Here is an 8,691-nt window from a genome sequence, read left to right on the forward strand (position 1 = left end):
AGAGAGAGAGAGAGAGACAGAAAGGGGAGAAAGAAGGGGGACATAAGAGAGAGAGAGGGGGGGTAGCAGATACTTGGTAACGCATCACAGCAGGACAGGCAATCGAACCTAAAGGCGCTCAGCCAGCGACGGACACGGACGAGGAAGGTAGGACAATATGATGACATGATCTTCCTGCTATGAGCTGATACACACAAAGCAGGGGTGGTGGGACGACTGCGGCAGAGAATAGCTTTTCACACAAAGGACAATGTTTTTCATTGTGTGCTTTAACATTTCCCTCCTACGGGTAATTGTCGACTTTTACGCTAACAGTTCTCTTACTTTGGCTTATGGTGATGCGTCGTGTCCTGAATGTGCGCAACGAAGAGGACTTGTAGAAGTAGTTAATTAAGTCATGTTTCGATGAGCTGTCTGTCCAATGAGAAGATCGGCTAGGTTTTTTGGCCAATACAATATTAGTCTTTAAGTTTTGTCTTCCGTAATGGTCCATTCCAGCTGTTGCTGTTGTTTCATAACTTGGTATCTTATTAGCGCAGTAAGCAGCCAGGCTACGGGAAGAAGTGTGCATGCCTGCGTAGAGGTGTCCGGTGTACACCGTTATCTCAGGTAGCCCCGGCGACTCAAGAGGTGCCTGCTGGGAAGCGCCGTCGTGCCCACTAATTTATTCATGTGTCACCTGAACGCGGCAGCGACAACGCCAGGTTAAAGGGAAACACCGCTCAATTTGAGGATCTACAACTATTAATCCTGCGGTTTGGGTCAGTATTTTCTCTCCAATAAATCTATCTATCTATCTATCTATCTATCTATCTATCTATCTATCTATCTATCTATCTATCTATCTATCTATCTATCTATCTAGTAACTGTACAGCAGCTACAGTTACATATTTTATAGAATTGCTCTTAAGTCTTCATGCAGGAATTTCTTCATAGACAGCTGGTGCAACAGTGGCATTGCAGATAATGTAAAGCAGCTTTACAGTATGACATTTTACGTCCTGGCTTATACTTATATATAGCCAGTGACAATGTTTTGCTCAGGTGCTTAAATCATGATTTCATGTAAAACAGTTAATTATTTAAAGTGCTAATATCAACAGGCCTGGATGATATTATGTGGATTTGGATGTTTATCCTAACAAGGCAGGTTTACTGTATTTGGACAAACTGTTGGTTGACATAGCAAAAAGCGTTAGTTTATCCAAACCTTTAATGCAAATGCACATAAATACATAGAATATGCATAGAAAATGTTATACCATGACTTTTGTATACAGTATGTTCACCAGTAGTGCAATATATGACATGAGGGACCATTACAGTCTGAATGGTAAGCATACATAAAATATACTCTAGCAGAAATTCACAAATATTTCCCTAATTCTTTTTTATTTTTAAGACTAATATTGCGTTCCAAACTATCAGATTATACAGTGCATATAATAATGGGTTAGGTGGGTTCTACAGAATCAGAGTTGTGACAAAATAACTGATCAAGCTTGTTTCTGACTCTGAGGAAATGCTGTCACTATTCCTACTGAAATATGTTGCATGGCCATTGTGGCCCCAGTAATCCCAGGTTGTCAGTTCAATGTCATCCTCACTACTACTAAATTGTGATCAGCTGCTATTGTCACCTCTGCTACAAAGTATACCATAACGTATTTCATAATGTTAATAGTATATCGTCTCACATTCAAAGAATCTAAAAAAGTTGTATTGTGTATGTGATAAAGTGGAGAGTTGTTCATGATGCACTAAGAGGGGGAGGATGCCCCTTTCTGAGTGTCAGTCACTCACCTTGAATTCATTCAGAATACGAAAAGGGAGAAAAAAAATAAAAGTGAAATGGAGAGTCCATATCTGTCAGAGACCTTGACTGACGGGCTCAAATGAAACCCAATATGAGTGATAGAAGAATGAATTGCAGATACAGTGACTCTACTGGACTATCCCATAAGGTCTCAGACAGGCAGCTGAGCAGGGTGTGAGGATGTGAAGAATGGTGAACCCGAGGAATAGGGATGGAAGAGAATGCATTTTAGGTTTTGGAAAAGTGCTAGGTATTAATATAAAGCATCTCATTTTTTCCCATGGTATTGCTATCATTTTTGTAGCTTAGCCAATCTGTGGAAATTGTGAGAGGAACCATTGGGAACGGTTTGGCATTGATTACCAGCTGTGAAAGCATCTGAATAGTCTATGTACCTGCTCTGGAGCAACTATTGGGCGACGGGGCTCATGAATGGATTTTTTTCCAAGTTTCTTTGCTCACTTTCACATATTCAGGGTTGCAATTGACAGCTTTTTTTTTATTGCAACCAAATTTAAACAGTGGGGTATTTCTTTTGCTGACAGAATAATGCACTGTTGTGGTTTCAGCACAGTGGTCTCAAGGTGACAGCTTTTAACACTAAGCTCACAGACCTTAAATGTCAGTGTTGTGCCTTTTTCAGGCTGCTTTAGGTATATGTCTGTACAACAGTCCTAGTACTTGTGATTATGATCATTGCACGCGTCCGACCTTTTCTCATTTCTAAACCTAGGGCTGAGAAGATGATTTTGCTCAGCCAGTTGTGTTACAGGGGAGCAGACCTGATCATTTGACAATACCTTTTTAGAGAAGATAATTGCTTAAATATATAGTAGTTGGTTGTAAACCCAACTATCTGACTACAGTCATCTTTTTGTAGTCTATTGCTACTAATCCTTGTCTATCCTGTATTTATTCATTATTGTGTACGTGGGAAACCATATTGAGGGAATTTGAAAATGTACATTCTTTGCAGGAAGGATGGAGGCCTTTCCTATCTCACTGTTACAACATTGGGGATTCATATCCAATCTGGTACAAATACCATTTTGTCATGGTCTCCATTGCAAATAAACCATGCAATGTAAAACAAACAAAACTGCAGTTTTACGGCAGCTTTGTTGTGTGACAAATCCTCGACGTTGGCATTTACACATGGCATGCTGCCTGAAGTGGGGCTGAAACAGCACAGAGAGAGGGCGGACAGGGTGGGAGTGGGAGTGGGGGGTGGGAGTGGGGGGTGGGGGTGGTGGGGGGACACTAGGAGGGTGAAATAAAATGGGAGGCAGCAGGCCTAAATGAGGAGAGAGGTGAAGTGTTGAGATGCAAAGGTCATCTGTGCTGGAGAGGAGCTCTAAATGGTGTGTTTTGATCTTTCAACCAGTCAGCTGTTGGCAGGGGAGAATGACTGCGCTCCAACAAAGAGAGAGACAAAAAGAGATGAATAGTCTCTTCAGGCTATCGGCTGCCCTCTGACACAGCTGTCTGTTTATATGTTGTCTGATATACACACAGGCCTCTGCCGGGACAGCTTTGCCGGGCTCATTGCAGTGGATAATGGCCAAGTGCAAAGTAAGCCTGGCATTGAAATTTGGGGAAGAGGCAATCAGTTCACATTATGGAGGCTTTGAATTTGTTTACTGGCGTAATGTTTGAGCGAGGAAGATGAAAAATTGCAGACTAGTGGAAAGATGAGGCTAAAAGACATTGAGATCATTAGTACTTGATAACTAAAACGAGGAAAACACATGAACAATGCATCTCATTGTCTTATAAAAGCTGTTAAAGCAACACTAGAGAACTTTTCCCACTTCGGTCCCCCTACAGGTTGGACGTGGAATTGTCCATTACATTACATTGTCTAGTTCATGCAAACTACAGATCCGCTACCAGATCTGGCAAACTTGCATAATGTAATGTAATGGACAATTCCACGTCCAACCTGTAGGGGGACCGAAGCGGGAAAAGTTTTCTAGAGTAAACTGAAAACATTGTGATTCATTGGAATAAAAGTAGAGCAGAAGACAAAGGGGCTTGACAGCGCATTGATCTGTGCTTTTTTTATCTGTGGATGGATGAGAGGAAACAGTCATGGAGTGTATCATTATGTTCTCACTACAATTTGTCCACAAAAGCACTAAAAGTCTAAAATCAAAGCTAAAATTATGTCAGTCTGCACTCAGGCAAAAAGGAGGTAGCAGCAGAAGACATGGTTGCTTGCATGCTACACATCTTTTGTAGCAGGTTTCTTTGGTTTTTGAAGTTCATATCTTCTGAGTCATGTTAGTTGTCTTATTTTTTTCCATTTACGTTATTTCTGTACACTATTTTATGATTTAGTTTTAATTTTAATATAGCTGATTATGTAGAATTATCATTATTATTACAAATTCTTTTGTAATAAATCCATCAAGGCAGCTTAACTGCTTCGTCATAATCTTGAAATTGAGCGGGACAAAAGGCAGAATGGAGGATCCCAGTGATCATTGTTGTCTGTACATGTATGACAACATACAATGTATGGATGAGATATATATGTTACGAACTGTTCTCATGTCAATGGGGAGCTCATTTCACCAATGGGGAGCTCATTCCACCAATGGGGAGCCAGGACAGCAAATGGGAAATGGAAATGACTTTTTTGAGCGATAGCCAGGCGTGGGATGTATGGTTTAACCATGTGAGCATGGTAGGCAAGTAGTGTCTCTTATAGGTAGCCAGTGCAGGGTGTGGAGGAACCGGGCTGCTGCAGAGGTCAGATGGCCCTTACAGGCACACCAGCCAGGACCAGAACCTGTGCCACCACCTAGCTGAGGAAAGGACTGTCAAATCAAAGCAGACCCTGAGATATAAAATTGAGATCTATTAGTCCACAGTTCACAACTCTTAAGAAATGCAATACAGACAACAATAAATAAATAAGAATTTGAACATTTATCTTTTGCATTTTTGTTTTCTAAAATACTGCAATCATTTGAACCAATACGATGAGCATGAATTGGTGTTTTTATTATGCAATTATGTACTTCAGTGAATATTACAATATACTCCACTGATATTAAGACAGTTCTGTAATGATTAGCACATACATCTTGTATGTATTGGTCTTTGGATGTGGAGAACATCAGCTATGGATGGCGCAAATTACTTTAGGGCCTAGTCTGATGCTGCAGTACATTATGACGTCTTTTTAAAGACCTTTTTGTATTGTAAGTATTGACTCATTTATTGGTTTAATGTATGCTGTCCCTCTTTTACCATGTCACCTGAGCAGTATTCACTGACTCTGCAGTAGAGTACAGTAGCTGCCTTTACAAGATAAAGTGTCATCAATATGTTACCCTCATCATTGCACAAACAGTGTTCATTCAGTTTTTGCAGACACAGCTCCGCAGCATCCACTTCACAAATGCAGTAGACTGTCTGACCCAGCTGTGTCTCAGTGTGTGGCACCGGAGGAGGCTTCTCCCCTACTATTTACTCAAGAGAACTCTAATCAGCCCCCACCCCTCCCTCAGGCCCCATGTCACACACAGACACACACAGACACACACAGACACACACAGACACACACACACACACACTGGTGTTGGTCAACACAGGACAGGGTGTGTATGAATTGTCCCTGCTCAAGTGTTTTATGTCAGTGTGCTGTAACGTGGTGCCTTGCAGCGCTCCTTTCTGTTCTGGTCATTACCATCTCCCTACATCCTGTGTAAGCTGCCTCCATATCTACCACAGAGTTTAGCTTTACTGTCAGCCCATACATGATCACAGCAGTAGCACACAGCGTCTCCAACTACCTGTCACTGTTGTTTGCCTAGCAGGGATTTGGTGATAATTTAATTGAGAGGAGGGTCCAGTCAAGTCAATTCTGTGTGTGTAAATATATATATATATATATATATATATATATTAGGGCTGGGCAAGTTAACGCGTTATTATCGCGTTAACTCATTAATTAATTAACGCCGACAATTTTTTTATTGCGCGTTAACGCAGTTTTTATTATTTCTTTATTATTGTAAAAGTTTGTTGCTCACAGGCTTTGTAAATACTGCAAAGTTGAATTTTCTTATGACCGGAGTACTTCCAGTCTGAAATATCACCGTGACAGTTGCTACCAGCAAATCATTCAACGACACACACAGTGGCGCGAGGCTTCGGCAGACTACGTTGGATGCAGCGTGTGGGTAAGTGGAGATAAGCAAAGGCAAGAGACGCTAACAAATACCATAGCAACGTGGATAGCTACACGATGCAGGCCCATTAGAGGACATCGGTCTGAGAATCGCAACGACGACGGCAGGTATGAGATTCCCTCAAGACACCATCACAAGAAAAATACAGGAGTTGTTTGAAAAGGAGAGGACTGCAAAAGCGACCACGCTACAACATGTACGCGCGGGACACTTGATTGAAGTTGCACAGCAGTGGAATGTGTCAAATAAAGTCCCCGCAGTTAGCTCAGATAGTACGAATAGATACGAAATCTGATCGCTGCTGCGAGCCTTCTGCCTTCTGATCATGTCCCCTGCTTTGCGCATGGTGTCCAGCGTTCTGTCACAGTGTCTCTGCTTTACAGCGCGTTAGACAGTGTCCCTCAGTGTCTCTGCCTAACAGCGTGTTTGACAGTGTCCTTGCGAAGTGCAGAAAAGTTGTGGGGCTCTAAACCCAGTCCAGCAAGGCTGCAGAGTTAGATCAACAACAGAACAACGTGGACATGAGAAGGAGTCGCTTATGCCAGACGTTCCAACCAGATGGAATTCAACTCTGGACATGATAAATACATTGTTTAGGTTGAGATGTACACTAAATATTTTATTTAATTGCTACTTCATAAAGAAAATGCTGGTAAGTTTTTGCAGAACACATTTAACGGCACTTTTGTTCATATGGCAGAACATCTAAAAAAAATTGCACTATATACAATACTTTTGAATTAATTATTTAATTTTGCGATTAATTGCGATTAATCAGAGAAATTATCGCAAAAAAATGTAATCGCTGCCCAGCTCTAATATATATAAAAATATATTTACCAATATCACAAATCTCAAACTTCTCAAGGAGCAAGGAGCTTCAAGGAGCTTTACGATCTGTTCAGAATATGACCCTCTATCCTTAAAGAACCCCCCTCCCCCCCTTGAACACAAACATGCAATAGATGTTTCGTGTACAGTGTAGTCCAACTGATTTCTGAAGAAGCCAATCAGCAGGGACCTGCTGAAGCGTTTCATGTCATGTTTCACAATTGATCAACATCTGACTTATTTAATGATTTTACGTAGATTTGTACAGATGGAGAAAAACTCATGGATCATATGGAGCCTTCTGTCTGAAAAGGTTAGTCCAAATAAAATGTGCTAACCGCTATGGTTGCAGGATTTGTGCGTCATTGTCTAGTAGGAGATATAATTGTTTACCTGTAATTTGTTGAGAAAGTGGAACATCAGCATTTTCATAGATGACCCGACCAAAGTGAACAGTTTACTCAGCATCAATGTGCTGTGTCAGTTTGATTATCATTTCTACTTAGAAAGCACTACATGCTCTGTAGTCCAAATGCCATCCCATTTAAATTGAGCTCTTGTCATGTGAGTGAAGTTTGCTGAGTAAGGTTTTCAGAAACTCATGTCATGTGTTGGAGATGAAGAGATCAGGAGGGCGGGAAGGAATACATTACTCAGCTCATCAGAGCATGGCCTCCCCTCCCTCCTCCCTGATAAAGCCAAATGTCTACTAATCTGTCTGTGATCACTGTGCTAATGAGTGATGGCTTTTTCATGAGGGCCGAGGGCGGGCAGAAATCTGCCATTGATTTGCTACAATAATCTTGGCTGAATTTGGCTGCTGGCTCAGGCCCACCACTCCCTCTGAGAAGGGTGCCTTTTGAGGTTAAGGCAAGTCAGACACAATTGCCATGTAATCAATAATATTGAGTACTGTGAGCCAGGAGATACAGCCATGTGGGCAGGCAAGCCCTTCTAAGGAGAACACAGTGGGTCCAGATATTTATCTACAGTAATCACACATTACTGTCACATAAGCTATAGGACCACAATTCATTTAATACACTTGGATCTCAGCCATCCTAGGCTTTGCCCAGTCGGAGCTGTATGTGTTCCTAATAATCATTTCTAGGCTATTAAATAGCTTGCCCTTTAAATCTGGATTCACGGCAGGATCTTGGGCATGTGGGACAAGTACAAGTGTAAACATTGAACTTGATTTAATGGACTCAAAATAGTCTGAGATTTTAAAGGCCTGATGCAAAACTGTGAAACTAATGATTAAGTAATCACAGGTGAATAATAACTCTTGCAACAAAAAAGCCTTGAAGGCAGTCTTAGGCTATCCTACCATTTTTAAGGAATATATATATATACTTTTTATTTCCCTTTAGTAACATGAAAATAGCCATCTTTGATCCACACTTAACATGACAAAACAACAAATACACAACCCACAGAAGACATGCATTTTTGTTGATATTTGACATCAGGACAGAGGAGATATAATTATCTGCCAAAGCCTAGCACAAAGAGAAACCGTTTGACATGACTACAGCATACGTATACATGTGGACAAGCCTAGCCAAGTGAATTAAAAGAAGAGACACAAGTCAATGTAGATTAGACCAAAAAGAGAGAACTGAAAGGGAGACATGCCTACAAGAGAGTAAAAATAAAAGGAATACAGACAGAAAGAGAGACGGGTACAAGATGTTGTCGTGAGCAGAAGATGAGCAGTGATTCTGACAGAGTGACGGAGGTGGTGAAGAAAGGAAGGATTGATAGATGATGACAGTATAGCCAATGAAGCGGTAGAGTGCTGCAGAAAGGCCCTGCTTGCATTGAAGACCACATCACG

At 41.2% G+C, this 8,691-nt stretch overlaps 1 protein-coding gene across 4 annotated transcripts in view; it reads left to right on the forward strand.

Annotated features, from left to right (window-relative positions):
- cdh23 (cadherin-related 23) overlaps positions 1–8,691 on the forward strand; it is a 180,597-nt gene that overhangs the window by 2,952 nt on the left and 168,954 nt on the right. The window contains exon 1 of one of the 4 annotated variants that reach the window (XM_034899155.1): positions 71–147. The exons of the other annotated variants lie outside the window; for them this stretch is intronic. The gene's annotated coding sequence lies outside the window, so the exon portion shown is untranslated. Of the gene's footprint in view, positions 1–70; positions 148–8,691 lie in introns of those variants that run through there. 4 annotated transcript variants of the gene reach the window in all.

The sequence above is a fragment of the Etheostoma cragini genome, chromosome 17, assembly GCF_013103735.1.
Source record: "Etheostoma cragini isolate CJK2018 chromosome 17, CSU_Ecrag_1.0, whole genome shotgun sequence".
NCBI lineage: Eukaryota > Metazoa > Chordata > Actinopteri > Perciformes > Percidae > Etheostoma > Etheostoma cragini.